This window comes from Macaca fascicularis, chromosome 7, assembly GCF_037993035.2.
Source record: "Macaca fascicularis isolate 582-1 chromosome 7, T2T-MFA8v1.1".
Classification (NCBI taxonomy): Eukaryota; Metazoa; Chordata; class Mammalia; order Primates; family Cercopithecidae; genus Macaca; species Macaca fascicularis.
The window spans coordinates 33,867,968-33,895,000 of NC_088381.1; the positions used below are offsets into that span (position 1 = coordinate 33,867,968).

General features: G+C 45.6%; 1 protein-coding gene across 11 annotated transcripts in view; it reads left to right on the forward strand.

Moving 5' to 3' along the window:
* The window catches only part of CGNL1 (cingulin like 1), a 176,124-nt gene that overhangs the window by 31,726 nt on the left and 117,365 nt on the right, over positions 1-27,033 (forward strand). The window contains exon 1 of one of the 11 annotated variants that reach the window (XM_065547960.2): positions 23,449-24,708. The exons of 9 other annotated variants lie outside the window; for them this stretch is intronic. The gene's annotated coding sequence lies outside the window, so the exon portion shown is untranslated. Of the gene's footprint in view, positions 1-23,448; positions 24,709-27,033 lie in introns of those variants that run through there. One more of the 11 variants, XM_065547961.2, reaches the window with a different exon arrangement.

The following is a 27,033-nucleotide window of genomic DNA, read 5'->3' on the forward strand; positions in this document are numbered from 1 at the left end:
AGATGGGGTTTCACCATGTTAGCCAGGATGGTTTTGATCTCCTGACCTCGTGATTCACCCGCCTCAGCCTCCCAAAGAGCTGGGATTACAGGCATGAGCCACCGTGCCCGGCCAGATTTTCTCTTTTCAAATCTTTCTGCTATGATACTGTCTAGATTCCTGAATTTCTGTGACATTCTTTGATCCGTCATTTGCAATCTCCAGCTCTTTCCTACCTTTCAGTGCTGTGTGGTGAGCTTGGTGAGTGGGGAGCAGAGAGGGGCTGCGGACCCTGAGAAGGCAGTTCATTCATAGGGCTCTTTCTGTGCCTTCTAATGTCCTCCTCCCTCAGCCCAGATGCTGAGCCTTTCCCCAGGGCTCTAAGAAGACAGGAACACTCGTATAAGCTATGGGCCTTTTATTTCTTTTTTTTTTTTTTTTAACTTAGTGGTCCTACAACTTACGTTTAATACAAATGAATGCTTTTTATTCACTTAATACCAAGTGCCCCCTGTGGGCCAGGCCCTACTTTCTTTTTTTTTTTTTTTTTTTGAGACGGAGTCTCACGCTGTTGCCCAGGCTGGAGTGCAGTGGTGCGATCTCGGCTCACTGCAAGCTCCGCCTCCTGGGTTCACGCCATTCTCCTGCCTCAGCCTCCTGAGTAGCTAGGACTACAGGCGCCCGCCACCGCGCCCGGCTAATTTTTTGTATTTTTAGTAGAGACGGGGTTTCACTGTGGTCTCGATCTTCTGACCTTGTGATCCGCCCACCTCGGCCTCCCAAAGTGCTGGGATTACAGGCTTGAGCCACCGCGCCCGGCCTCTACTTTCACCCTAAGGATACAGCACGAAGCAAAGCAGAGGCAGAGAAAATCCCACTAAACACACAGGCGAGGTGCATCAGTGGGAGATGAGTGCTAAGAGGAAGAGTGTGGCCAGATGAGCTGGAAGGTGCGGATGGGGCGGAGAGAATCCTACCTGTTGGCAAGGCCTTTTCTACGAGATGGTCCAGGAGGATTTCTCTGATAAGCAACACGAGGCTGAGACCTGAAGGAGCCTCCAGAGCACGGCTGCCTGGGGGAAGGACACGGGGAAGATGGGACAGGGATGCTGAAGGCCCTAAGGCATGAGGCCTAAGGGCAGGAGGCTGCTCTGTGTGTTTTGGCAACAGCAAGGAAGCCAGAATAGCTAGAGGAGGGAATGAGGATGGGGGTTCTAAGAGAAGGAAGGCAAAGCATGCTGGACTTTGCAGGCCGGCCTAAGAGTTTTCTTCTGATGGGAGGTAGAAGCCAATTAAGGGTTCTGAGAAGGGTGGAGGTGGGTGGCTCAGCTAGGAGCCTAGTGAAGTGGCCTAGAACTTTCTGTGGAATTTATTCTGCAATCCTGCGAAGTGGCAGTGGCATGGTAACATGGAAGAAAGAGTAGGGTAAGTGGTAGTGACTGGGTTCTGAGATGGGAATGAAAGCCTGGAGTGAGTGTCTCAGGAAACCAGACGCCGTCATGGACTAGAGGGCCCTTATCTCAAAACTGTGTTTAAAAATGGCAAACACATGAGAGCATGGTAATCAAACTTACGTAAGTACTGTACAAATCCAAAAAATTTTTAGCGAGTGTACTGAATTAATTGCCAGTGATCACTAGTGCTGGGCTCTGAATGCAATCTGAAATAAAAAATTTTTTTCCTGAATGTATTTATCAAAATACTGAGTGCTTACCAAATACTAGCGTTTACTGTACTATTTGACCTGTACAATCAGTTTAAGTAAACTAACTTAAATTTATGACTATTATCTTATTCCTGATCTATTCACAGGTCACTTGGAAGGTTGGGCCATCTGTTCTTCTGGCATGAGTTTTCCCTCTGATGGGGGTAGAATTGGTAACTGTTGAATCATCTGATTATTGCAGACAGACGTCCTGTCACTAGCCCCTGCTGTTAGGAGGTGGGCTTCCTGAATGGCTTTCTGTGTACACGAAGAATTTCAAGACCTTCCGTTAAGGCGGTCAGAGCTAAGTTTTAGCATTTACAAGAGGTCTTGGCTGACTTGCTATAACTTATAGCAACCTGATGTTTGGACACCTTTTCCTTTCTTTTTTTTTTTTTTTTTTTTTTTTGAGACAGAGTCTCGCTCTGTTGCCCAGGCTGGAGTGCAATGGCGCGATCTCGACTCACTGCAAGCTCCACCTCCCGGGTTCACGCCATTCTCCTGCCTCAGCCTTCCCAGTAGCTGGGACTGCAGGGGCCCGCCACCATGCCTGGCTAATTTTTTTTGTATTTTTAATAGAGATGGGGTTTCACCGTGTTAGCCAGGATGGTCTCGATCTCCTGACCTCGTGATCCGCCCGCCTCAGCCTCCCAAAGTGCTGGGATTACAGGTGTGAGCGACCGCGCTCGGCCTCCTTTCTTTGTTTTTAGTAAATATGATGAGAAAAAAGACTCCTCATCTGTCTTGTTTTGTGAATTACTTCTATTATTACTCAAAACAAAGTTTAAATAAATAATTGTGAAAAAATAGATTTTGCCAGGCACAGTGGCTCATGCTTGTAATTCCTGCAGTTTGGGAGGATGAGAGGGGAGGACTGCTTGAGACCAGGAGTTTGAGACCAGCCTGGGCAACAGAGTGACACCCTGTCTCAACGACAACAAAAAAATAAAAATAGCCAGGTGTGGGATGCATGCTTGTAGTCTCAGCTACTTGGGAGGCCGAGTCAGGAGGGTCACTTGACCTTGGGAAATTGAGGCTGCAGTGAACTGTGATTGTGCCACCATACTACTTCAGCCTGGGCGACACAGTGAGACCCTGTCTCAGAAAAAAGGCAGGGTGGTGGGGCTTGACAGTTTGTTCCATATCTGAAAGTATTAGAAAAAATTACTCTAAATTTTTTTTTTTTTTTTTTGAGATAGAGTTTCACTCGTGTTGCCCAGGCTGGAGTGTAGTGGCATGATCTTGGCTCGCTGCAACCTCCACCTTTTGGGTTCAAGTGATTCTCCTGCCTCCACCTCCTCAGTAGCTGGGATTACAGGCGCCCACACCACGCCCAGCTAATCTTTGTATTTTTAGTAGAGACGAGGTTTCACCATGTTGGCCAGGCTGGTCTCAAACTCCTGACCTCAGGTGAACCACCCACCTCAGCCATGCCCAGCAGAAAAAATTACTCTCTTTGGTAATTGCAAAATATGTGGAGGTGAGAGGGTGCAGTGGAAGTTAGGAGTTAAGTGACCTGACTAAATATCTGTGTCCTGCTGAAATCTTGTGTAAAGTAGGATGCTTAGGAAGAAAATCGTCTATCCCACGAAGCCATTTCCCATAAACAGCTGAAAGCAGAGCACACCGTTGTGTTTATTTGGGTAACAGGAAAACATAGTTAGGTTTCTCAGGGGCTCCAGACCTCAAGGATGATGAACACACACATTCGTACACAGAAGTCACTTCCTTTGATAGACATCCTTATCTTGAATGCCTCACTCAGAGATGAATCTTTAAACAAATGTGCACTGCCCAGGTAAGCCTTTTGGAATCAAAGAATCAATTATTCAAGAATGTGACTTTTAAGCCCCAAAGCAAAGTTTGGACAGTTTTCCCAGAGCCAAACCTCTGGATATTAGTGCACTTTTCTGGGATAACATAATTTAATTTAATTTTAGTTTAGTTTTTTTTAGAGATGAGGTCTCCCTGTGTTGCCCAGGCTGGTCTTAAACTCCTGGCCTCAAGCAGTCTTCCCACCTTGGCCTCCCGAGTAGCTGGGACTACAGGCTTGTACATGCACCAAGTTCATTAGTGTTTTTTTTTTTTTTTTTCCATCAATCAGTGCAGGGGTTCATAGACACCCTCTTTATAAAGAGGTATGCTCTTGAAATTGCCTTTAGGCCAGACCCAGTGGCTCACGCCTGTAATCCCACCACTTTGGGAGGCTGAGGCAGGTGGATGGATCACTTGAGGTCAGGAGTTAATGACCAGCCTGGCCAACGTGGTGAAACCTTGTCTCTACTAAAAATACAAAAAAATTAGCTGGGTGTGGTGGTGCGTGCCTGTAATCCCAGCTACTTGGGACGCTGAGGCAGGAGAATTGCTTGAACTTGGGAGGTGGAGGTTGCAGTGAGCCAAGATGGTGCCACTGCACTCCAGCCTGGGCGAAACAGTGAGACACACTCTCTCTCTCTCTCTCTCACACACACACACACACACACACACAAAACCTTTTGATTTCCTACCCTCAGGCATGTGTGCATTCATTGAGGACATTAGGAACTAACCATCGCGGAGATTAAGGGTGCACTCAGCCTTCCAGGAGCTCGCCATCTGCCGTGTGCAAGTTGATAAGTTAAGGGACAATCTTGGTGTTTGGTTGGGCTGAGGCCAGCACTGGGGGTGTGTGTGTGTGTGTGTGTGCACGCGCGTGTGTGCTGAGGGAACAAAAGGTCTGAAATCTAGTCCAGGGGAGAGTCAGCAAGGTAAGGCCTGAGGAAAGTGGGCTGGCAAGCTCAGGAAGCAGAGGGGCTCCATGCATTTGGAGACGTGTGAGTAGGTGCAGAGCATGCACAGGGGAGGCACATGGGCTGGAGACGTCCGGGGCCTGGTCTTGAATTCCATGCTGAGGAGCTTGTGTTTTTATCCTGAAAGCAAAAAAAGAAAGAAACCACTGAGTACTTTTTAGGCTGAAGTACAAATTTGAAAAGATCACAGTGGCCCTGGGGAGAATGGGTCAGAGGAAAACAAGCCTGAAGGCTGAGGGTCAACTTAGAAAGCCAAGGCTGTAATCCAGTTGAGATATGCATATCGCTGTAATTAGGGCCGTGGTATGGGGTGGAGAAGTATGGCTGAGAGGTTTCAGGAGGCAGGATCAACAGGAAGCATTCACTAACTGATGTGGTGTGAAAGGCAGAGGGAGAAGGTAGGATGCTTGCAGGTCCTCAGAGGGCATGGAGTTGACTGTGATTCCATGTACCATGTAAGTCAGGAGCTCTTAGGAAGAGTCAAGTGGGCCTGGGACTGTTAGGACTTTTAGACATTTGGAAGCTGCTAAAACAAGAGTAGAAGTTCTAAGTTGAGTCTAACCAGAGAGGAGTTCTTACAAGCAAAAAATAGAGAATTAAGTCCAATGAAACTGCTGCTTGGTTTGAAAAGTCAAGCGGGAAGGGAATGATGAACAGGAATTTCTCTGCAGAGCGTCTTCATCTGATGCCTAGTGTGAGGACCTCGCCCTTTGCGAGCCTGACAGATGGCAACGATCCTTCCATTCTGGAAGATTAAAGGCACAAGCCGTTAGCCCAGAAGGTACTTCAACCGAGATGGTTTGGGGTCCTGACCAGTGAGAACTCACCACTTCGAGGAAGTGGAATCCTGTCTTAGTTGAGGGGATCATTAGCAGCGTGAGGACCAGGCTGGAGGTAGCCTGGTCTAGGAAAGGAGGCAAGAGAGGACTGTGGAGTGAGACAGACTTCGTCAGGATCCCAGGTCTGTCAGCTGTCAGCTTCACAATCAAATTACTTAAAGTCCTTGTCCTTCAGTTTTCTCATTTTACATGTCATTAAGAAGATTAAATGTGAACCTAGGCAAAGTGCACAAAACAGTACCTGACTCATGATAGCTCCTCAGTAAACCCTAGTTCCTTAGTTGATATGGAGGATGGTTTATACCACTGTTGGGCTTTATTTCCTACTCTTGGCCTTCTGACCTAAATGAGGCTTGATCCCTAGGGCTGACTGCCATCTTCTCTCCCCTCTTCTACTCCATGTCGCTGGCTACGTCAGCAGATGGTAGAGTGTTCTGGAAGCCTTCCCATCACCACCTCTCTCTAGGCAGGCATTTTGACTGTCTGTGTGGTCCCAACATGTGTACGCGTGTGGAGTGGGGAGGAAGGAGTGAGTATGAAGAGGTCCAGTAACAACAATTGAGAGAAAGAACAAATAAATTCGGTCTACAATATCTGAGGCTATATTATCGGCTACACTGGTTTTTCAAAATGCTGAACTTCTACCTCTTCATTCTGTCATGGCTTATAGGGAGTGCCCTTCAAATCTTCTATTAATCAAGATGGATTTGTGTTGCTTTAGCTTCTTTTCTCTCTTGCTGAAAAATAAAATGCAATCCTTAATAAGAGACTGAAGTCCATCATGTTTGTATCTTGTCAGATTCAGTGACAAATCGGAGAAAAGTCCGATTTGCTTGAAAACAAGATGATAAATATGTGGTGTTGGTGTTTTCATACAAGAATCTGAAGATAATCTGTAACAGCTTAGAGAACATAATTGTTCCTGTACCACAAAGACCACATTTTTTAAGAAAGAACTTTTGAAGGATCTTACTAAAATTTATTACATTTATACCATGTTGGATGGTGATATTGGCCATGTTTTCTTAATATCCGAATATGACTAAAGAGTGTCATATGTTGGACTCCATCCATAGACACAGAGACTTCCCTGACATGAGCCAGTCTCAGAGTTTTCCTTTTTAGAATATGAGCTTATTTTCTCCGGAATCATCACAGCTGTCTAGAACCTTCCTGTTCCACCTTTCTTGGATTCACTGCTGGCTTGATATTTGTTCACTTGGACGTTCTCTCGTATACCAGCCGTGCTCTCTCTGGGGAGTCAAAACCAGATCTGGTTGTCCTTGTCCTAAGGGAACTTGCAGTTTAGCTCTTCTGATATTTGTGCCATGCACTGTCCAGATCCCACTAGTTTTCTTCTCCTTCTTCTTCCTCCTCCTCCTCTTCTTCTTCTTCTTCTTCTTCTCCTCCTCCTCCCCCTCCTCCTCCTCCTCTTCTCCTCCTCCTCCTCCTTCTCCTCCTTCTCCTCCTCCTCCTCCCCCTCCTCCCCCTCCTCCTCCCCCTCCTCTGCCTCCTCCTCCTCCTACACCTTCTCCTCCTACACCTCCTCCTCCCCCTCCTCCTCCTCCCCCTCCCCCTCCCCCTCCCCCTCCCCCTCCCCCTCCCCCTCCTCCCCTCCTCCTCCTCCCCTCCTCCTCCTCCCCTCCTCCTCCTCCCCCTCCTCTTCCCCCTCCTCCTCCTCCTTCTTCTTTTCCTGCTCCTCCTTCTCCCTCCCTCCTCTTTCTTCTCCTCCTCCTTCTTCTCCTCTTCCTCTTCCTCCTCCTCCTTCTTCTTCTTCCTCCTTCTTCTCCTTCTTCTCCTTCTCCTTCTCCTCCTCCTCCTCCTCCTCCTTCTTCCTTCTTCCTTCTTCCTTCTTCCTTCTTCTTTCTTCTTTCTTCTTCGCCTTGCTGTGTCACCCAGGCTGGAGTGCAATGGCACAGTCTCAGCTCACTGCAACCTCCACCTACTGGGTTCAAGCAATTCTCATGCTTCAGCCTCCCAAGTATCTGGGATTACAGGCACCTGCCCGCACACCAGGCTAGTTTTTTGTATTTTTAGTAGAGATGGGGTTTCACCATTTTGGCCAGGCTGGTCTCGAACTCTTGACTTCAGGTGATCCACCCACCTCGGCCTCCCAAAGTGCTGGGATTACAGGCGTGAGCCACCATACCTGGACCAGATCTCACTAGTTTTTTTTTTTTTCATTCTCTTTTGACGTGGAGAATTCCATTGGCCTTTGGCTCAGCTGCTGTATAGAGCTTCTTAATATTTTACAAAACTTCGCTGAGAGCCTTGGTGCTGTCTTCACCCCTTTCCTGGTCCTGGAAGGTTACTTATTTTAAACAAGAGCATCAAATAATTCTTGGAAAATTCCATCAGCGCTCATATTTTCTGTGTTGGCTGTCGATTATCTAGCATTCAAAGCCCTGCTAACGTTCAGAGCCTCCTGTTGTGTGACATTCCCAGGTTTCCTTTTGGGACAGGTTTGGGTTGACTTCCTTCCTCTGCCAAGAGGGCAACCAGCTGATGACAGTTTGGAGAGTTTGTATTGGCATCAGATGGGTGTTGGTGATGTGCCTGAAAGTCACTCCTGAGATTCTCATTTATTTCTGGTCCAGGCCGGAGTTTCATAGGCTGTGGATGTTAGTGGGTGGCCCGAACCACCCTCATCCTAGCTGCAGGCGGAGGCAGCTTCACTCCACAGGGAACCTTTTATCCTCAAGACCTTTTCTGTACAGATAAAACATGGATAAGATCTGGAGAAAATCCTTTGTTCTGTGGTGGCTCTGCGTCCTCTTTTCTCTTACATGCTGTTCCTCACTGTGCTCCCTTCTGGCCTCTTTGGTGTGATTATCTTGATGTTGTCTGTATCTGTTAAGGGATGATTGTTGACTGAGTAAATAGGAGATGGCATCTTTGATTCTCACATTTCCCAGGAACCTGGCTGATGCGGGACTCCTTTCTCAAACCTGCCTGTGAATGGATAGCCAGGCCCTGTTTGCCTTCCTCCAACTCATGGGGAACTCATTGTCTCCTGAAACAGCCTGGTTTATCTTGACGCATCTCTGTGAGAAAGCTAATTTCCCCCTTTCGATTGAAGTGGAGTTTGTGTCCCTGGCACCTCTACTCTGTGTTCGTTGTTCTAACCTTTGAAGTCATACAGAGCAAGTTTAATCTCCTTTTCACATGACAACCATTCTGGTATTCATGTGTGATGAGAGTTGATTGTGCTTCCAGCTCTGCTCCCCTCCTTCTGTACCCAGTGCCATCTCTTAGTATCCCAGTTTCTTTTTCTTTTTTTCTTTTTGAGATGGAATCTCACTCTGTCGCCCAGGCTGGAGTGCAGTGGTGAGATCTTGGCTCACTGCAACCTCCGCCTCCCCAGGTTCAAGCGATTCTCCTGCTGCAGCCTCCTGAGTAGCTGGGATTACAGGTGTGTGCCACCACGCCCAGCTAATTTTTGTAGTTTTCGTAGAGATGGGGTTTCACCATGTTGACCAGGCTGGTCTTGAACTCCTGGCCCTGTGATCTGCCTACCTTGGCCTCCCAAAGTGCTCGGATTAGGGCGTGAGCCACTACACCTGGCCGCCTTCTCTCTCCTTCTTTTTCTTTCTTTCTTTCTTTCTTTCTTTCTTTCTTTCTTTCTTTCTTTCTTTCTTTCTTTCTTTCTTTCTTTCTTTCTTTCTTTCTTTCTTTCCTTTCTTTCCTTTCTTTCCTTTCTTTCCTTTCTTTCCTTTCTTTCTTTTTCCTTCCTTCCTTCCTTCCTTCCTTCCTTCCTTCCTTCCTTCCTTCCTTCCTTCCTTCCTTCCTTCCTTCCTTCCTTCCTTCCTTTCTTTCTTTCTTTCTTTCTCTTTCTTTCTTTCTTTTTTTTGAGACAGTGTCTTGCCCTGTGGCCTGGGCTGGAGTGCAGTGGCATGGTCAATCATGGCTCACTGCAGCCATGACCTCCTGAGCTCAAGCCAACCTCCCAGCTCAGCCTCCTGAGTAGATGAGACTACAAGGTGTGCAACACCATCCCTGGCTAATGTTTGTATTTTTTGTAGAGATGGGGTTTTGCCCAGGGGTTGCCCCCAGGGGTTGCCCAGGCTAGTCTGAAACTCTTGGGCTCGGGCGATCCATCTGCCTCGGCCTCCCAAAGTGTTGGGATTACAGGCACGAGCCACCGTACATACACCGGCCAGCACCTCAGTGTGGAAACCACTCTTTCCTGGCCACTCTTTCTTTTCTCTCTTTTCTTTTAAAAAATTAACAGAAATTTTACTTAGAGGATACGCATAGCTAACTAGGTTTCTTCCCATACCCTCATTCAGTGATAAAAAGTAGATCAAACACTTTCTGATCCCTCGTGACCTTTTTGACCACCGTATTACTGGGTAGATTTTTGTGGGGGTTCTCTACCATCGGGCCTGCTTGGCCGCCACAGGGCACCTGCTTGGCCTTTTCACCCCCGAGTGTTGGCATCAGTTTTACAGGGAACTTTCTGTGGCTCTTTCAAGGAGATGCCTCCAGTGTCCCATTTGCAGTCACATGAGGTGTGTTGTAGTACCCGGGGCTGTGGATCTCATGAAGTCATTTGTAATATTCTAACAGAAACGGAAAGTCTTAAAAAAGCCTCAAGTGACTTGAAGGCACTATGTGAAGAGAAGGTTTACTAAAGTGATCTGGATGTAATATAATCTGGCTGCTGTTTTTTGTAAACCAGACTCTTGCTGATCAGCCTCAAGCAGAGGGGGCTGCCTATGTCAGCTGGGCAGGGAGCTGACAGCAGCACCAGCTGGTTCCCTTTGCTAAGGGGGCTGCTGGGCCGGTGGCCCCTTCATCCTTCGGGCTCCCTGCATGTTCCTCGGAGGCTCTGAGGAAGGCAAACGGGACTGGCCGTCCATCACAGGCAGATTTGAAAAGGGAATCTAATGTCAGCCCGGCAATAAGGGCAGGTTTCTTGCAAATCCGAGAGTCGAGGATCCCGTCTCATATTTACTCAGTAACAGTCATCCCTTTATGTATACAGAGAAAATCAAGATAATCGCACCAAAGATAAGCTTAGGGGTGAGTGCGGTGAGGAACAGTACTTAGGTGAAGAGACAGGCTTCTGAGACAGCTGCGTGGAGTTGTTCTGGGCTCAAGGGGAGTCTGCAGTGTGGTTAACTGCCCTGCTCTGTTGAAACTAGATGTGTTGTTTCCAGAGGTCACCGTGGTGTTTGCCAATCATCTCACACCTTTTTAAAACCAAAACAACAACAACAACAACAACAAACAACAAACCAACAAAAACAACCCACCAAAACCAAGATTTGCTTTCACGTCTCATCCACCCTACAATCAAATGATTGGTTTCTTAGGCCCAGGTTAGGGTTAGGGGCTTTAGATTCTCCTTATTAAACCTCATTTTTGTTAGACTTGATCCATGATTCCAGCCTGCTCGTCTGTTTGATTCCTAAACTCTCATATATTGCATTGTCTATGTTTCCGAAGTTCTAGTGGTTAAGGACACAGGCTTTGGGGGTGAGAGAGAATGGGCATAAATCCCATTCCACCATTAAGTGGTTGTGTGGTTTTGGGTAAAGGCACAGTGAAGAATCTTCTGGGGCGTTTGACAGAGCAGATGAATGGTGTCTTATGGAACCCATGGCAGGAGGCAGCAGCCTTGGGAAGTTAGAACTGGGAAAGCTGAAAACAAATACATCTCCTTATCTCATCCCAGCTTCCATCTGAACGTTTAAGTCCTTTTTCTTTCTTTCCTGGAGGCTGACTCTTCCATCTACATGATAGGCAGAACAGTGTATCTCCAAAGATGCCCACATCCTAATCCTGGAACCCGTGACGATGCCATCTTGCACAGCAAAAAGGATATGCTTAATTTAAGGACCTTGAGCTGGGGAGATAATCCTGGATTATTTAGGATAATCACAAGAGTCCTTATATGGGAGAGAGGGAGGCAGGAGAGTTGGAATCCAAGAAGGAGATGTGATAACAGAAGCAAAGCCAGAGAAGATGCTACACTGCTGGCGTTGAAGATGGAGGAAGGGACCAAGAGCTGAGAAATGCAGGTGGCCTCTAGAAGCAGGAAGAAGCAAGGGGACAGAGTCTCCCTAAAATCAGGAATGCAGCCCTGTTGCCTCTTGATTATTTGTATCATTTTAAGCCACTAAATTGCTAAAAGATTCCTTCCCTTAAAGCCTTCCAGATTCTACCCACCCTCTTTTTTTTTTTTTTTTTTTTTTTGAGACGGAGTCTTGCTCTGTCGCCCAGGCTGGGGTGCAGTGGCCGGATCTCAGCTCACTGCAAGCTCCGCCTCCCAGGTTTACGCCATTCTCCTACCTCAGCCTCCCAAGTAGCTGGGACTACAGGCGCCCGCCAACCCGCCCGGCTAGTTTTTTTGCATTTTTTAGTAGAGACGGGGTTTCACCGTGTTAGCGAGGATGGTCTCGATCTCCTGACCTCGTGATCCGCCCGTCTCGGCCTCCCAAAGTGCTGGGATTACAGGCTTGAGCCACCGCGCCCGGCCCTACCCACCCTCTTGCAGTAATGAGTTCTCCAGCTATCTCTGAGCCCCATTTGGAGGTGGGGTTGTTCCTGCCTTCATGCATTCTCCATCACTCTTGTCTCCCTCAGTGCCTGGCACGGGCCCAGTGTAGAGCGTGCTCTTGGTAAATGTCCGTGGAACCAAAGCCCCCAAGGGAAAGCTGATGATGCCTTCCAGAAATCCAGCTGCATGATCACGGTTCTTTGGGCTCCTTCTGTAGTAGCCCTGCCAGAAAACGGAACAAAGTTAGTCTCTCCTGATTTTCTCCCAGGGAACATCCAGTGGGATTAGTGATGGTGGCTGCTTCCCTGAGTGTCCCTTCGCCGGCTGTGGGATCCTGCTCTGGAGCCTCTGTGTTGTGAGTGCACCTGCTCTCTGAGACTGAGCTACTGTTGTCTCTGTAGTCCTCACATATCAGAGATTAGATTGAAAAAACCCACAGAAATATGGATTTGATGCCTTCTAGTTCTTGAGTGTACTGCAATTGAAAAGGTACTTCCACACTCCTGATCTCTTTTAGTCCCTGTGTTAGCCCCTTGAAGCAGCCACCCCCTCTTCGATTTGCTCAGCTTTTTTTCTTTTTTAATTGTAAGGATGAGAGTAACAACTTCTAAGCTGTTTACATGTGGGAAACCGACTATTCTCTTTTTTTGGTTCAGAGTTACGGGATGGTAACTTGCTCTCACTGCTTGTTTAGGCAGAAGATGTTTCTGTTCCCAGTGCTGTTGGAACCCCAACTCACCACCTCTTCAAAGTCATCAGGAACACTCTCATTTTCCTCTAAGAGTGCTGGCTAGACCTTTGCATCCTGCTCTTCCTTCTACTTAAGCCAGCATCCTCTCATGACCCCTCTATCCCTGCTGTTAAGATAGCCTTCTTGGTGTCTGGGCCTACAGCTGCCTGCAGCCATCTTGCTTCTGTGCTCCAGGAAAGCCTACAGACTGGCACGCTGCTCTCAGAAGGCACTTGGTATCACAGTGTCCTGGGAGCTTGTCTCTACTGCTGGGGTTCACACACAGATGCTCAGTCAATGCTGGAGGGTTGGTTACCTGGAAACCACATCCTCAGCCTCCTTTCTCTTCATGATCCTCAGCAAGTGGTCCCCAACCTACAAACCAGATGAGTTCTAAAAGCTTATTTTGCAGTTAATTGATTGATTGGAGTTAGGATGCATCTTCCTGAGGATTCAGTGTCATAAATGGTGGTTAGGTTCCAGGCCCCCAACCAACATCTATTCCAGAGTTCAGCTACAATAGTAGCTGTGGTATAGCTGAACTCTGGTGTCATGAAGAGAGTGGTCTTTGGACTCAGACAGGCCCTGATGACTTCTGGTTCTGCTCTATCTGGTGACCTTGGGCAAGTGATTTAACCACTGAGCCTCAGTTGCTTCACCTGCAAAATGGTGATAATTAATACTTACCTGGCAGGGTTGCTGAATAGTGCATATAAGGTGCTTAACATAGTACTTAGCACTTGGTAAATGCACAATGAATGCTCAGTATTGTTTATTACTGCACCATTACATACCTAGTTTGTTTAATAGCACCAAATACCTAATCATTGTTTATACTGCCCTTTCTCCCTCCCCTCCCCTCCCTTCCCCTCCTCTCCTCTCCTCTTTTTTCTTTCTTCTTTTTTGTTCTTACCTAGGCTGGAGTGCAGTGGTGGGATCTCAGCTCACTGCAGCCTCCATCTCCTGGGTTCAAGCAATTCTCATGCCTCAGCCTCCTGAGTATCTGGGATTACAGGTGTGCGCCACCACACCAGCTCACTTTTGTATTTTTAGTAGAGATGAGGTTTCCTATCTTGGCCAGGCTGGTCTTGAACTCTTGGCCTCAGGTGATCCACCTGTCTTGGCCTCCTAAAATGCTGGGATTATAGGCATTAGTCACTGCACCCAGCCTATACTGCCATTTCTATGGGTAAACTGACTCCAATGTCAAACTCTACATTAGTCACTCAGAATTGAAATAGTGCTGCTTTTTTTTTTTCCTTCTGGGGATTCCAGATTGCTGGGGAAAAGGAGTCTCTCTCATTCATTTATTCATTTAATTCATAAACAATTGCATTATGCCAGATATACGGGGGGATAAAGGTGAGCAAAAGCCAATATAGCCCCTGTTCTCGTGGATCTTACAGGTGGATAATGGAGACAAATATTAATTAAAACAAAAATCATCGAAATGTGAAAATACAGCTGCTGTGAAGGAGAGGTGATGGGAAAGGGTCTAGGGAGGTGTTTCCTGGGTATTGGGTGGGTCTCTGGATTGGTTCTTTGTCACTGGGTGGCAGACACTGTCTTCAGCTAAGTGGTACAGAGCTTTGACAGCACTGGCTTTACATACGAACGGGGCGGAGGTGGCTTGAGCCTTTGGCAGTTGGTAGTAGAAGCAGCAGTCCAAGTTGTCTGAGATGTTGGGGACACCATCAGAGACACCTAGGTGGCTGGTTAAGGAGGAAGCATTTACAAGAGAGGAGAAGCTGGGAAGAGGCATTGCTGGGGAGGAGAGGAGCCTTCTTGCCTGTGGGTCAGGGCTGCTGGGTTCTCAGGTGGTGCTTATTAAGAGTGTTTTAACTTGGCTACCACTTATTTTCAGCCACAATAACACCCCAGTCCGTGTTTCCTGCCACTGTGGCTTCCTATGGCTAAACGAGTGTAATGAATATCTTGTTCTATATAATTGCCTCCGTCTCATATCTCATTTTTTGGTACTCATTTCTTGCTCTCAATCCCTTTCTCTTTTTTTCCCTCCTATTTGGTTTCTCCCGTTCTGCTCTGTGACTAACATCAGTTCTTCTGTTTTTCCTCCAATTATCATGTCTGTCTTGGAGAAGCATGTTTTCTGGGGAGGGTCAGTCTACCATGGTTGCCCAGCTCCCGGCTTGCTCCTTTTTCCTTCCATAAGATGGCAGTTTGCGGTTTTTTAGTCCTCTAGTTCTACTCTTTGGCTTGTGGGAAACTGTCCACAGCTCATAAATTATCACCACATAGCTCATATTCACACCCTACCTTGTCTAGTCCCTTGAGCTTGGAGACTTGCTGGGCTTCTCTTTATGTACCTGTGAGGTGATGCTCTGTGTTCACTGGCCCAGGGAGATGTTTGCCCTGTTCTTCCTGGCAGAGGCATAATCTGAGAGCAGTGTTCTGAGACCTGACCAGCATGTGTGCCCAATGACCTACTGAATGATGTGAGTTTCTCTGCGCTGGCCGCCCGACATGCCAGAGGTGGCGGGTGAGTCAGGAGTTGGGTGTGCAGCACTGGAGTGACCACACTGAGTACATCAGTGGGTTTCACTGCCTGGTGCCTCCCTTTTCTTGGCATTGCTTTAAAAAAAAAACCCTTTAATTTTAGAATAGCTTTAGATTGATAAGGAAATTGCAAAGATCGTACAGAAACTACACCCAATTTCCCCTATTATCAATATCAAACATTTGGTTTGCCATAATTAATGAAACATTTTTGATAAGTTATTAGCTAGAGTCCACATTTTATCCCGATTTTCTTAGTTTTATTTAATGTCCTTTTTCTGTTCCCTGATCCCATCCAGGATACTACATTTAGTTGTCATGTCTTGACTGTGATGGTTTGAGACGTTCCTTGTTTTTGATGACCTTGATGGTTTTGAAGGGTATTGGTTGGGTATTTGCTAGGATTGGAATTTGATATTTTTCTCACGATTAGGCTGGGATTAGGGGCAAGGGCACAGAGATAAAGTGCCCTTCTCATCAAAGGACATACCAACATGACTTGTCACTACTGATATTGATCTTGATAAAGCTTGTGCCTGGCTCAGTTAGTGTCTGCCAGGTTTCTCCACTGTGAAATTATTCTTTTCCCCCTCTTTCTATGCTGTAGCTTCTGGGAGGAAGTCACTATGTGCAGCCCACACGTAAGAAGTAAGGAGTTATGTTCCCTGTCCTCTGGGACAGGTTATCTAAATAAATTATTTGGAATTCTGCATGGGCGAGTTGTCTGCTCTTCCCCATTTATGTATTTATTTAGTCATAAATGTGGATTCATGGATATTTATTTTATACTTTGAGTTATCCAATGCTACTTTATTTTTTGGGCCATTGGGAGATCTTTTAGTTGAGTCCTGTGTACCTTAATCATTGTGGGTAATTTTGGTTCCTTTTTTAAGTACTTGTTTAATTTCTGGCACTGTAGGATACTCCAGGCTCATCTTGTATATTTCCTGCCCTAGTCTTAGAATAATAAGCCATTTATTCAAAGAACCCTGCTTCCTTTTATTGCAGAACTTACTGGTATTAGAGACTAAGATTTGGGTGCTAAGTACTCATTGATACTGGAGTACTGTTGCTTCTAGGTGCTCTCAGCTGAGAGAGCAAGAAAACATAGATGTGTACACTAGCCTGTGTATATAGACATATTTATACATATTCCTGTATGTAACCATCTACATATCAGATGAAACATGAGTTCATACTGATGTCTCCACTTGAATCAATTACCACATGGGTCATTCTAACCTCCTCCCCCTGCATGTCTATAACTTCTCCAGCAGTAAGCAGGTTCCCACCACCTGGCATCTATTTACTTAATTGTTCAATTACAGTATACACATATAGTGGTTTTGGAATCGTTAATGCATTCCTCTATGGGAAACAACTTTATCAACTATAGTGAAATACTTATGTATAGTACCTTTGCCTTTGGTCTTACAGATTCCACTCATTTCTGGAGTTATTTCGGTCAGCACATTTTTCTATCACCCCCTTGAGTGAAGTTGTTTCATATAATTTTTAATGCAGTTGCATTCTTTTTAGTCTGACAGCTCTTGAAAAGAGATAAATGAGCAGGAAGATAAAGACTCAGCCATTAGGGAACTAAGTTAGAAAAAGCTTGTGAACAATTCATTTTCTATGTACTGAATGTATGGTGGCTTCATGCCGCTGGATGATGCTATTGTACTATTTTCCCATACCCTTGCTTTTATTCCCATCCATTTGCTATGGGCTGAATGTGTCCTCACAAAATTCATATTGGAGTTTAAAATCCTAACTCCCAGTGCTTTGGTATTTGAAGATGGGATCTTTGGGAGGTAATTCGGGTTAGATTAGGTCATGAAGATGAGGCCCTTATAATGAGATTATTGGCTTTATAAGAAGAGAAAGAGTGAGAGAGAGAATCTGTGTGCTCTCACCAAGGAAAGGCCATGTGAGAACATAGCAAGAAGACAGCTGTCTGCAAGCCAAGAAGAGAGCCCTCACCAGGAACTGAATTGGCTGGTACCTTGGTCTTGGAGTTCTTACCTCAAGAACTGTGAGAAATATCTTTCTGTTGTTTAAGCTACTTGATCTGTGATATTTTGTCATAGCAGCCCAAGCTGACTAATACACCATTATATATAGAAAGAGTATAGGCATCCCTGTGCTGTCAAGAGGCTCTTAAACCAAATTTCCTAATTCCCTTTCTACCCTTAAACACCAAAAGGACCCCTCTTTCCTGCAACACACCTGGGCTTAGGACATCCGTCCAGGTAATGTTCTTGGTGGTGCACTGAGATGTAAGAGCTCCCGGTTAAGGGTCTGGCAAGACACTTTTGGCTAAAACAAGCATTAGGATCGGGAGAATGTTTCTCAGTGGAAATAATGTAATCACCTACCTGAAGGAAAAAATGGCCCCTTTCCCCAAATATTCTGAGCCTGCTTTAGAGCAGGAGAGCCCACTTTTATAGCAGGAAGCACCCTGAGAAGGAAGTAGAGAGTGGTGACTTGAGTGGCCTCGGATCTGGGTCCCGTCCCTGCTCTTCAGTATGTGGAGCTGTCAGGCATCGTGTGCTCCTGTGTAGACGAGGATGGCAGCAGGGTCCTGCCTGAGATCATGGATATGGATGTGAGTGATTGTTCCGAGGCCTAAGTGAAAGGCTTTCTGGAGGCAGGTTTTTCTCTGGGATGCTGATTGTGGGGTTTTAATGTCTCCCCTTTCATTATTCAATATTCTTGGCTTCTTTAGATTGATTCATCATGTCTTCTGCCTACACCTGTCTGCTCACATTTTACAAGCAGAGAAGTCACGGGCTGTAACCAGCCTAGGTGACCAAATGAAGTCCATGTGGGGCCCTATCATCTATAGATGAGTGGTTAAAAAACAAAAACAAAAAAACCCTTAAACCCTGCCAGAGGGTAATTTTTCATTGTCTCCCTTTTATGTTTCTTCCTTTTTCCTCTTCAGTTTTTTTCTCCCTTCCTTGCAGTGATTTTTTTTCTTTTATTGCCTGTTTCATTTCACAATCTGGCACTGTTCTGGTAGGAATGTCTGCTTCCTGCCACCCTCAGGAAGTCAGAGAACAGGGTAGATGTGTCCAGGGCTTCACCCCATGACTTCCAATGGTGTGACTCAAAGAAGGTTCCCATGGGAGAGATCTACCCAGGAAAATAAATTGCACTTTGGTTTTTAATACAAGAACCTTCATAAACTGAGCCCCTAGGAGTAAACGAAGACATTTAAATACTATTCTCTTTTTGCAGTTTGCTCTGTGGTCATCAGTTAACCACCCAAATGGAAGTGCATTTGTTAATGTTCAACACTGAGTTAATGTCTGGAGGATGGCTTTGGACAGCATAGTGCAGAGTAGGTTAATGTTTAATGTAAAAGTACTTAGATGAGTACTTGGTACATAGTAGGAGTGTTCAAGAGTTAATTACATTATTATTATTATTGCAAACTAAAAATTGCTCCCTGGTTGTATGTTGTGAGATAGTAAGGCGAAGGTGAGGGACCTAGTGTCAGTATTGGCTTTAGGTGGAAGAAAATAAACTGGAGTTGCTATTGTTGCATTACTGGTATAAGAAAAGCAGGAAGATAAAGACTCAGCCATTAGGGAACTAAGTTAGAAAAAGCTTGTGAACAATTCATTTTCTATGTACTGAATGTGTGGTGGCTTCATGCTGCTGGAGGATGCTATTGTACTATTTTCCCATCCCCTTGCTTTTGTTCCCATTTGCTATGGGCTGAATGTGTCCTCACAAAATTCATATTGGAGTTTAAAATCCTAACTCCCAGTGTTAGGGACCCAGTGGTGATGGACATGGAAATAGATCCCAGAGCAGAGGTTTGGGCCTACAAATTTGGAACTAGGAAGTTTGAAAGTGACTCATTTAAGGGAAGGCAGGGGTGTGTTAGATGGCCCCCAAAAGCCTTTTTGCCTTGAGAATGTGATTCTATGTACGTTCCCTCCACCTGTAGTAGTTTGGGGGTAAAAGGTAGGCATGAATGGCTATAGAGGAGAGGGAAAAGAAGTGACTCTTTTTATCTGGTTTGGATTCTCTTATCAATGTTTTTGTTGGCATTCCCAGGATAAGGAGGTATTTCCACATGCTTTTGCAACTGGTTTTTGTTAAACACAGACCATACCTCTTCCGCTGATCTTGTCACACCCTCAGGGGCTCAGCTGCAACTCAGGACAACAGGCAACAGCCAGAGGAAGGAAAGAAGTAATAGTCCGTAAAATTAGGTAACGGTCCTGCTCAGAAATATTTGAGCATAAATACCAGGTTATATCTTTTCATTTGCACCCCCAACCCCCATGACTGTAAACACATCCCTGGAGAGAGGAAGCAAATATAGCAGAATTCATACTGGGGCAAAGGGGAAGAGTGTGGGGTGGGCATCTGTTTTCTAAGACAGCCTTTTTTTTTAATGTTAATTTCTGCATGATTAACATCCTTTGAAAGAGTTGAGTTGTTTTTCCTCCATTCTTTTGTTAGCCCATTCTGGTCGAGCTTCCATGCCTTCCACTCTGGCCTCAAAGTTCTTGCTAAGGTCACCTTCCATCTGCATCCCGCCTTGTGCAGTGATGCTCCAGTCTTTGCCTGCTTAATGGTAGCCTTTGACTTGCTTGACCCCTCCTTCCTTCTTGCAGCCCCAGCTTCTCTGGGCTTCTGGGATGCCAGGCTGTCCAGATTTCCTCCCATCCCCGGGTCGCTCCTTCTCAGTTGTCTGTGTCTGCTTCTCCTCTTTTCCCCGTCTTCTTACTGTTGGCGTGCTAGAGCGTAGATCCTCATTCTGAATGTGGGAAAAGCAGGTGATGATTCAGTGGGTCTGCGGTGGAGTCCACGATTCTGCGTTTCTCACGTGCTCCCAGGCGATGCTGTTGCGGTGGGGCCACAGAGCCACCGCAGCTCGGCGCTGGAGCTCCATCCTCGCTTCTCCATCTACCTGACTTCCTAGCTGAGCTCCTCCAGTCCCCCGGCTTTAAATAACACCTCGAATCTTATTGGTGACTTCTTGCCCCACTTGGGTCAAAACCCAGAGTTGTATGCAGGCCCACAACACCCTGTGGATTTGGCTCCTGCACACTCCCCTGCCCTTAGCTGCTATGCCCTCCACATCTCCCACCGGGCTCTGGCCAAGTCTGCCTTCCCACTGATTCTCCGATTTGCCTAGCACGTTTCTCCCTCCTGAGCTCTAAACTTGCTTTTCTCTCTACCTGGCACTCACACGGCTTAGATCTCATCTTCTCTTTCAGAGCAAATGTTCCCTTCCCGGCGAAGGCTTCCTTAACTATATCTAGAATGGACCTTCACTCCACCACCATCGCCTCGCTGTCACCCATCCCGGTTCATTTTCTTACCATGCTAATTCTTATTCATCCTCACTCTGCCTACCAGAGTGTGGGTTCTGTGGGAAAAAGGACCTTGTCTCCCCATTTAACTGCTGTAGAAGGATGCCTAGCATAGTAATAAGCTCTTGGTAAGAACTTGTTAGTAATTACATAAAGCATTAGTATCAGCATGTCCCAGATGAGCTGATGACCACTGATACTACCACGCCATTCCAGTGTCTGTGTTTTTAATGGTTTGGGTATCAGGTTACATTATTGTAAGTATCATGAACTAGTGGAAAGAACCAAGATGGACAGAACACATAAACGATGCCTTTACACCCCATGAAGACCCAACAGTTTTATGGCAGACTAGGAAAATGAAGGTTTCATAGTTGTTCGAATTAAAAAAAGGTGGTAGAAAATTGAGGCATCTCATTGTACAAGGTAGGTAACATCTGTGCAATGAAATCATGACTTTCTCTATTGAAGTCCCTGTTCACACCATATAAGGTGATGCAGTTTCAGCAAAATTATCACCCTGCATATTAATGTTGTGAATTCGAATTATATTGGCTTTGTAATTGCATTTGTATTTAATATGCAGATGTTTTGGTATTGATGGTAATACGAGAACTATAATAGTTTTATATTTGTACATTTTATGGGAAACATTAAGTAAACACTAAGAATCATTGAGAATTGTTTTTTCTTTAAAGGCATCTGTACATTATACAAGCTTGTGAAAGACTAAAATAGGAACTAAGCAAGACTGAAGGTGTGGCTGAGGACGGGGAAAGGAAAAAGTTTTAAATTCCAAAACTGCTTGTAAAAAGCTATTTTTAACAAAATAAGAATAATAGGCTGGGCGTGGTGGCTCGTGCCTATAGTTCCAGCTACTTGGGAGGCTGAGGCAGGAGGATCCCTTGAGCCCAGGAGTTCGAGGTTGCAGTGAGCTATGATCTCACCACTGCATTCCCACCTGGGTGATGGAGCAGTACCCTGTCTTAAAAATAAAAATATAAAAAATAAAAAGACCCTGAGTGGGCTATTAAGTTTTAGCATGCTTTCAAAAGAGTGACATTTTAAAACATCTACATTCAGGCCAGGTGCAGTGGCTCATGCCTTGTAATCTCAGCACTTTGGGAGGCCGAGGTGGGCAGATCATTTGAGGTCAGGAGTTCGAGATCAGTCTGGCCAACATGGTGAAACCATCTCTACTAAAAATACAAAAATTAGCCAGGCCTGGTGGCATGTGCCTGTAGTCCCAGCTGCTTGGGAGGCTGAGGTGGGAGAAGTGCTTGAACCTGGGAGATGGAGATTGCAATGAGCTGAGGCTGTGCCGCTGCACTCCAGCCTGGGTGACAGAGCAAGAGTCTGTCTCAAAAAAATAAAAAATAAAAAAATTCCACATTCATATGAATACAAAAGTTGTACTGACAAACCCTAAAAGGCTAAAATATACTTTTTTTTGTTTATATAATTAAAACTTCAATTTTGGATTACCGATCTAATTTCTGGTAATTGAAAAATGTAAATTGTGAAACTTCCTTGCTGGAGACATCTATATATCATAAAATATTTAAATATAAAAATAATGGAGTAGATGCTTTTACTCACTAATTCTAGGGCCTGGCTTAGGAAGGTATGTAGGCAGGGACGCCCCCAATTCTAGCTTGTGCCCCAGGCCCTCCTCCTTTCCTCTGGCTCCTGCAGATCAGAGAGGAAGGTATTCTGCACTTAAGAAATGGGGCCACGAAGAAGAAGACACATTCTTTTTTTTTTTTTTTTTTTGAAAGAGGGTCTCTCTCTGTTGCTCAAGCTGGAGTGCAGTGGTGCAATCTCAGCTCACTGCAACCTCTGCCTCCCAGGTTCAAGGGATTCTCCTGCCTCAACCTCCTGAGTAGCTGGGATTACAGGTACACACCATCATGGCTGGCTAATTTTTCTATTTTTAGTAGAGACAGGGTTTCACCATGTTGAACAGGCTGGTCTCCAACTCCTGACCTCAAGTGACCTGCCTGCCTAGGCATTCCAAAATGTTGGGATTACAGGCATGAGCCACCACACCAGGCCACATTCTTTTTTTTTTTTTTTTTAAGACAGGTTCTCTCTCTGTTGCCCAGGCTGAAGTATAGTAGTGCAGTCATGGCTCACTGCAGCCTCAACCTTTGAGGCTCAAGTGATCCTCCCACCTCAGCCTCCTGAATAGCTGGGACTGCAGGCACGTGTCTCCATGCTTGGCTATTTTTTTTGTATTTTTTGTAGAGTCAAGGTTGCCACGTTGCCCAGGCTGATCTGGAACTCCTGGGTTAAAGTGATCTGCCTGCCTCGGCCTCCCAAAGTGTTGGGATTACAGGGATGAGACACAGCTGTTGGCCAGGAGACACATTCATGCTTTGAAAGGACACATGAATGGCCCTTCTCCTTCACACATTTCCTTTGAGTGTATGTGTTTGTTTCTACCCAGTTCATTTCCACATAGAATTTGAGGCTAACAGACCCATCTACATAGATCTGTGATGCCAGGGAGCCTGGGGCAGAAGATGAAGGCTGGAATGGGGTGAAGGTGCTTTAGGAAGGATAGAGGGAGCTAAGGGCCACAGCACCGCTCACAATGTCTAAACGAATGGCCATTCTTCAGGTACCTGAGGGGCTGGTGAGAGCAAGGCACAGCGTGTTTGGGGTGACTTCTGGGTTTAGGTAGTCCCCCTTCCCCTGCAGCCCATCTGAGAGAATTCTGGAGAGGACGATCTTACTGGGGCATGAGGACCCTGGTGTCATCACCTTTGCGGGTAATAGCTGTCTTGAACAACAGCAGAGAACCTGAATTTATACAAGTAGCAAGCTGCTAGGTTTCTAAAAATATTTCAGAAGGTTTATTTTGATTTTATTTTTAAATATTTTGGGTGCCTACGCAGTGTTATCTTCTATGTTTTTAATAGCCACACTATACAATATGGAGTAGGTTTCTGTGGACAAATACAGGTGCCTGTCATTTATAGCGTAGTCTCTCTGGGACCCGTGCAACAACTGGCTCATGCATTTATGAAACTGGGTTGGTTTGTGAATTGATGACCCTCAGGGAGCTGGGAAGGCTGCATGGCATGGACGCTTCCCCGGTGGCTCTGGATTTGCAATCATTTCGCTAAATTTGCTCATGATGCACATTCGCTCACCCCTTTCACTGATGAGGACCCCTTTTGCTAATTTTCCCTGATTGGATCTGTTGTTTTGAGTGACGGAGAAGAGAGAGATACTTTGCTGAAAGTACAACATATTCCAAGGGAGAACACTGAGCTTTGGAATTCACTTTGCACACGTCTGTGAGGATGTTCCGGGAACCAGGCTTGTTAGAGCTGGCATTGTTGGAATTCCACACGCCCCATGCCTCCCTTAAGAGATGCTTGATAACCCCAGGGCCTAATTTCTACTTTTGGAACATACCTACCTTGTGACGTGGAGGCTGGAGGTGGGAAGGAAAGCCCCCGTGAGGCTGAGGATCTGGTTCTCATGTTTTAGACAGTTCTAAATATTCGGGCTGGAGATGCCTGAAGGATGGGTATGTGTTATGGAAAACCTTGACTTTTTTTTTTCTTTTACATTGTTCACATTTTAAAACAAAGTTCAGAGAGCTGTGTGCATTGAGCATGATTTATTAGATCATTCATTCATTCATTTATATGTGAAACACTGTTCTGGATGCCAGAAATGTGGCAAGGAGGAAGGTCTGGCTGAGGAGTGACACTTCCACTGAGCTCTGACAGATAAGAGCTTGTCTTGCTGGCACACCGGTGCCGCGGGACGTAGTGACACGCTGTGGTCCACAGTCCTCCAGTGACCATGTCAGCATAACTGAATACAAACTGTGGGAGGCAGAAAAGTAAAAATGTGGTCTCTGCTCAAGAAAGAGTGCGGGTCTTGGAGACAAAGTCTGGGTCTAAATCTTGGTGCTGCCCCTGGCCCAGGTGTAAGGCCTCAGAGGAAATTACCCGCCAGAGTTTCACATCTCTACAGTGAAGAAAACAAGTGATGTGAGGATCTCATCAGACAAGAGGCTACAAAGAAAGCACCACGGCTGGCCTTGTGGAGGGATGATGTGTGTGTCTGACTCAGAATCAGTAGAAAAAGCTTAAAATGTGGTTGCTGGGACAAAACTAATCTACCAGAGAAGCCACGGCTGGAGTGCCTGTGCTGAGCTGTGTGGTGCTGGTCTGTGCTGGAATGCCAAGGAAGAGGCAGAAGCTGCCTCCAGTAGGTGAGCAGCAACAACAACAACAACAACAACAACAACAACAACCACAACCACCAGTGTGGCTGCACAGTGTAAGAACAGAAGCCTCTTTTGTTGAGTACTTGCAAAAATATTCCCTTCCTCTTGGTAGCCTAGTCTAATGGTATTAATGCCAACCATGTGAACCTGAGCATAAGGTAGGCCCTGAGTTTGAGTAGCTTTTCAGTGTTGAGTTGACTACACAATTACCAGTGACAACAATGAGAAATCTAAGAAGACTCCATTTGACTGGGCGGGGGGCGGGGGGTAAATTTATTTCTTGGACATTTTGGTTTCAGTGTAGATTTAGTAGGTACCATATGTCAGGGATGGCAAGTGCATTTGGATGGCACCAACCAATTGGTAGTGACTGCAGGGTGCAGCGTTGAGGAGGATTCTGAAGCCAGATTTGCGCTTAGAGAGAAAATGATAATAACCCTTTATTGATATAATTTGGACCTAGGCTTCGTAGAGGAAACTATAGCACAAACAGCGTGGATCTATTATCTCTGAGAGGTTTTCTATGTATATGGCAGTATGAAGATGTTCATTTATTCACCTAACATTTATTTATTATATCTCCACTATGGACATAGCATTGTACTTTAGATTCTCAGCCCTCTGGCTTCTTAATTAGTTAATAAATTATTTCAGGATATGGGTGGTTAATGCTGGTTGGTGAATTAGTGGGGTTTTCAGTCTTTTCCTCATAAGTGTTTAAAAACATTTTATGAACAAAGCCAGCTTTCTTGTGTCCATAAATGCTACACTGAATTCTGTCTCAGATTCCTGTTATTATTATTTTTTGAGACAGGGTCTCTCAGTCTGTCACCCAGGCTGGAGTGCAGTGGCGTGATCATGGCTCCCCGCAGCCTTGACCTCTCTGGGCTCAGCTGATCTTCGTATCTCAGCCTCTGGAGTAGCTGGGACTACGGGCGTGTACCACCACACTCAGCTAATTTTTATATTTTTCATAGAGATGGGGTCTCCCTGTGTTGCCCAGGCTGGTCTCAAATTCCTGGGCTCAAGTGTTCCACCTGCCTCAGCCTCCCAAAGTGCTGGGGTGACCAGCATAAGCCACTGCCTGGCTGACCCCCGTCATTTCATTTAGCATACAATATGTGATTTTCCTAATTACTTTATGAAGTCATCACTGACAGTCTGACTTTAGAGACAGGAAAACAGAGAAATTAAAGAACTTGTCCAGAGCCAATACTGGACTCGAGCCACATGTCAGAAATATTTCCTGCTTCTGCATCTTGGAGTCAGGTGCCATTACTTGTCTTCAGAACCATAAACTTCCGTAGCTTAGCTCTGCACTGGTGGGAGAAACTTTCAGAAATCATTTTAAGGCTCAAGAGGTGTAAAGGATGAATGACTTATCTAACACTTTTTTTGGGACATGAATTCTGTATTTTTTTCAGTAACCATGAAGAATATAAAATACGAACCGTTGGATTTATTAAACTAATAAAAATTAAAAAACAGTAAAAGTTGGTAACATGTGAACACCATAAATTAAGTGGTGATATATGTGCTAATCAGTTAAGAGAAGTGGGCAAGAGAAGTGGGACCCATCCATAGGGAAACGAGGGGGGTAGACTTTCAGGGGGAAGTGGGGGCTTCTTGGGGGACAGCCACTTGGTGCCCATGCTCCCAGGGCCAGGCTGCGTGGATCAGATGAGTTGAGTCCCAGTGACTCCAGATTTTTTTTTTTTTTTGAGATAGACTCTCACTCTGTTGCCCAGGCTGGAGTGCAATGGTATGATCTCGGCTCACTGCAAGCTTCACCCCCAGGGTTCAAGTGATTCTTCCTGCCTTAGCCTCCCAAGTAGCTGGGACTATAGGTGCCCACCACCATGGCCGGCTAGTTTTTTATATTTTTAGTAGAGATGGGATTTTGCTATGTTGGCCAGGCTGGTCTCAAACTCCTGACCTCAGGTGATCTGCCTGCCTCAGCCTCCCAAAGTGCTGGGATTACAGGCGTGAGCCAGTGCGCCCGGCCAACTCCAGATTTTCAAACTCCTGTTTGATTCTCCTAGGTCTCCAACCCTAGTAAAAGGAGCCTTTTTACAGGCTTTTCTTTTTTGTCATCTTCCTTTTTGTACAAGGTGGGTTTAGGGGGTAGTTGTAGCACTCAATATTAAAAGTTTATTTTTTCCTCCCAAATAGAAAAGTTGTAGTTGTCAGGTTCATTTAAAAAGATTCAAACCATCCTGAACTGTGTAAAACAGACAGCAACTCTGCTTTCATTTCCAAACTTCAAGTTTATTTTTGAAATTGTTTTCCCAGGGAGTTCTGAAGGTTTGACTGTATACAAGGATACTTCCTTTGAAATCTGAAGAGTTTGGTCAGTTTCCTACATTTGCACTACAAAA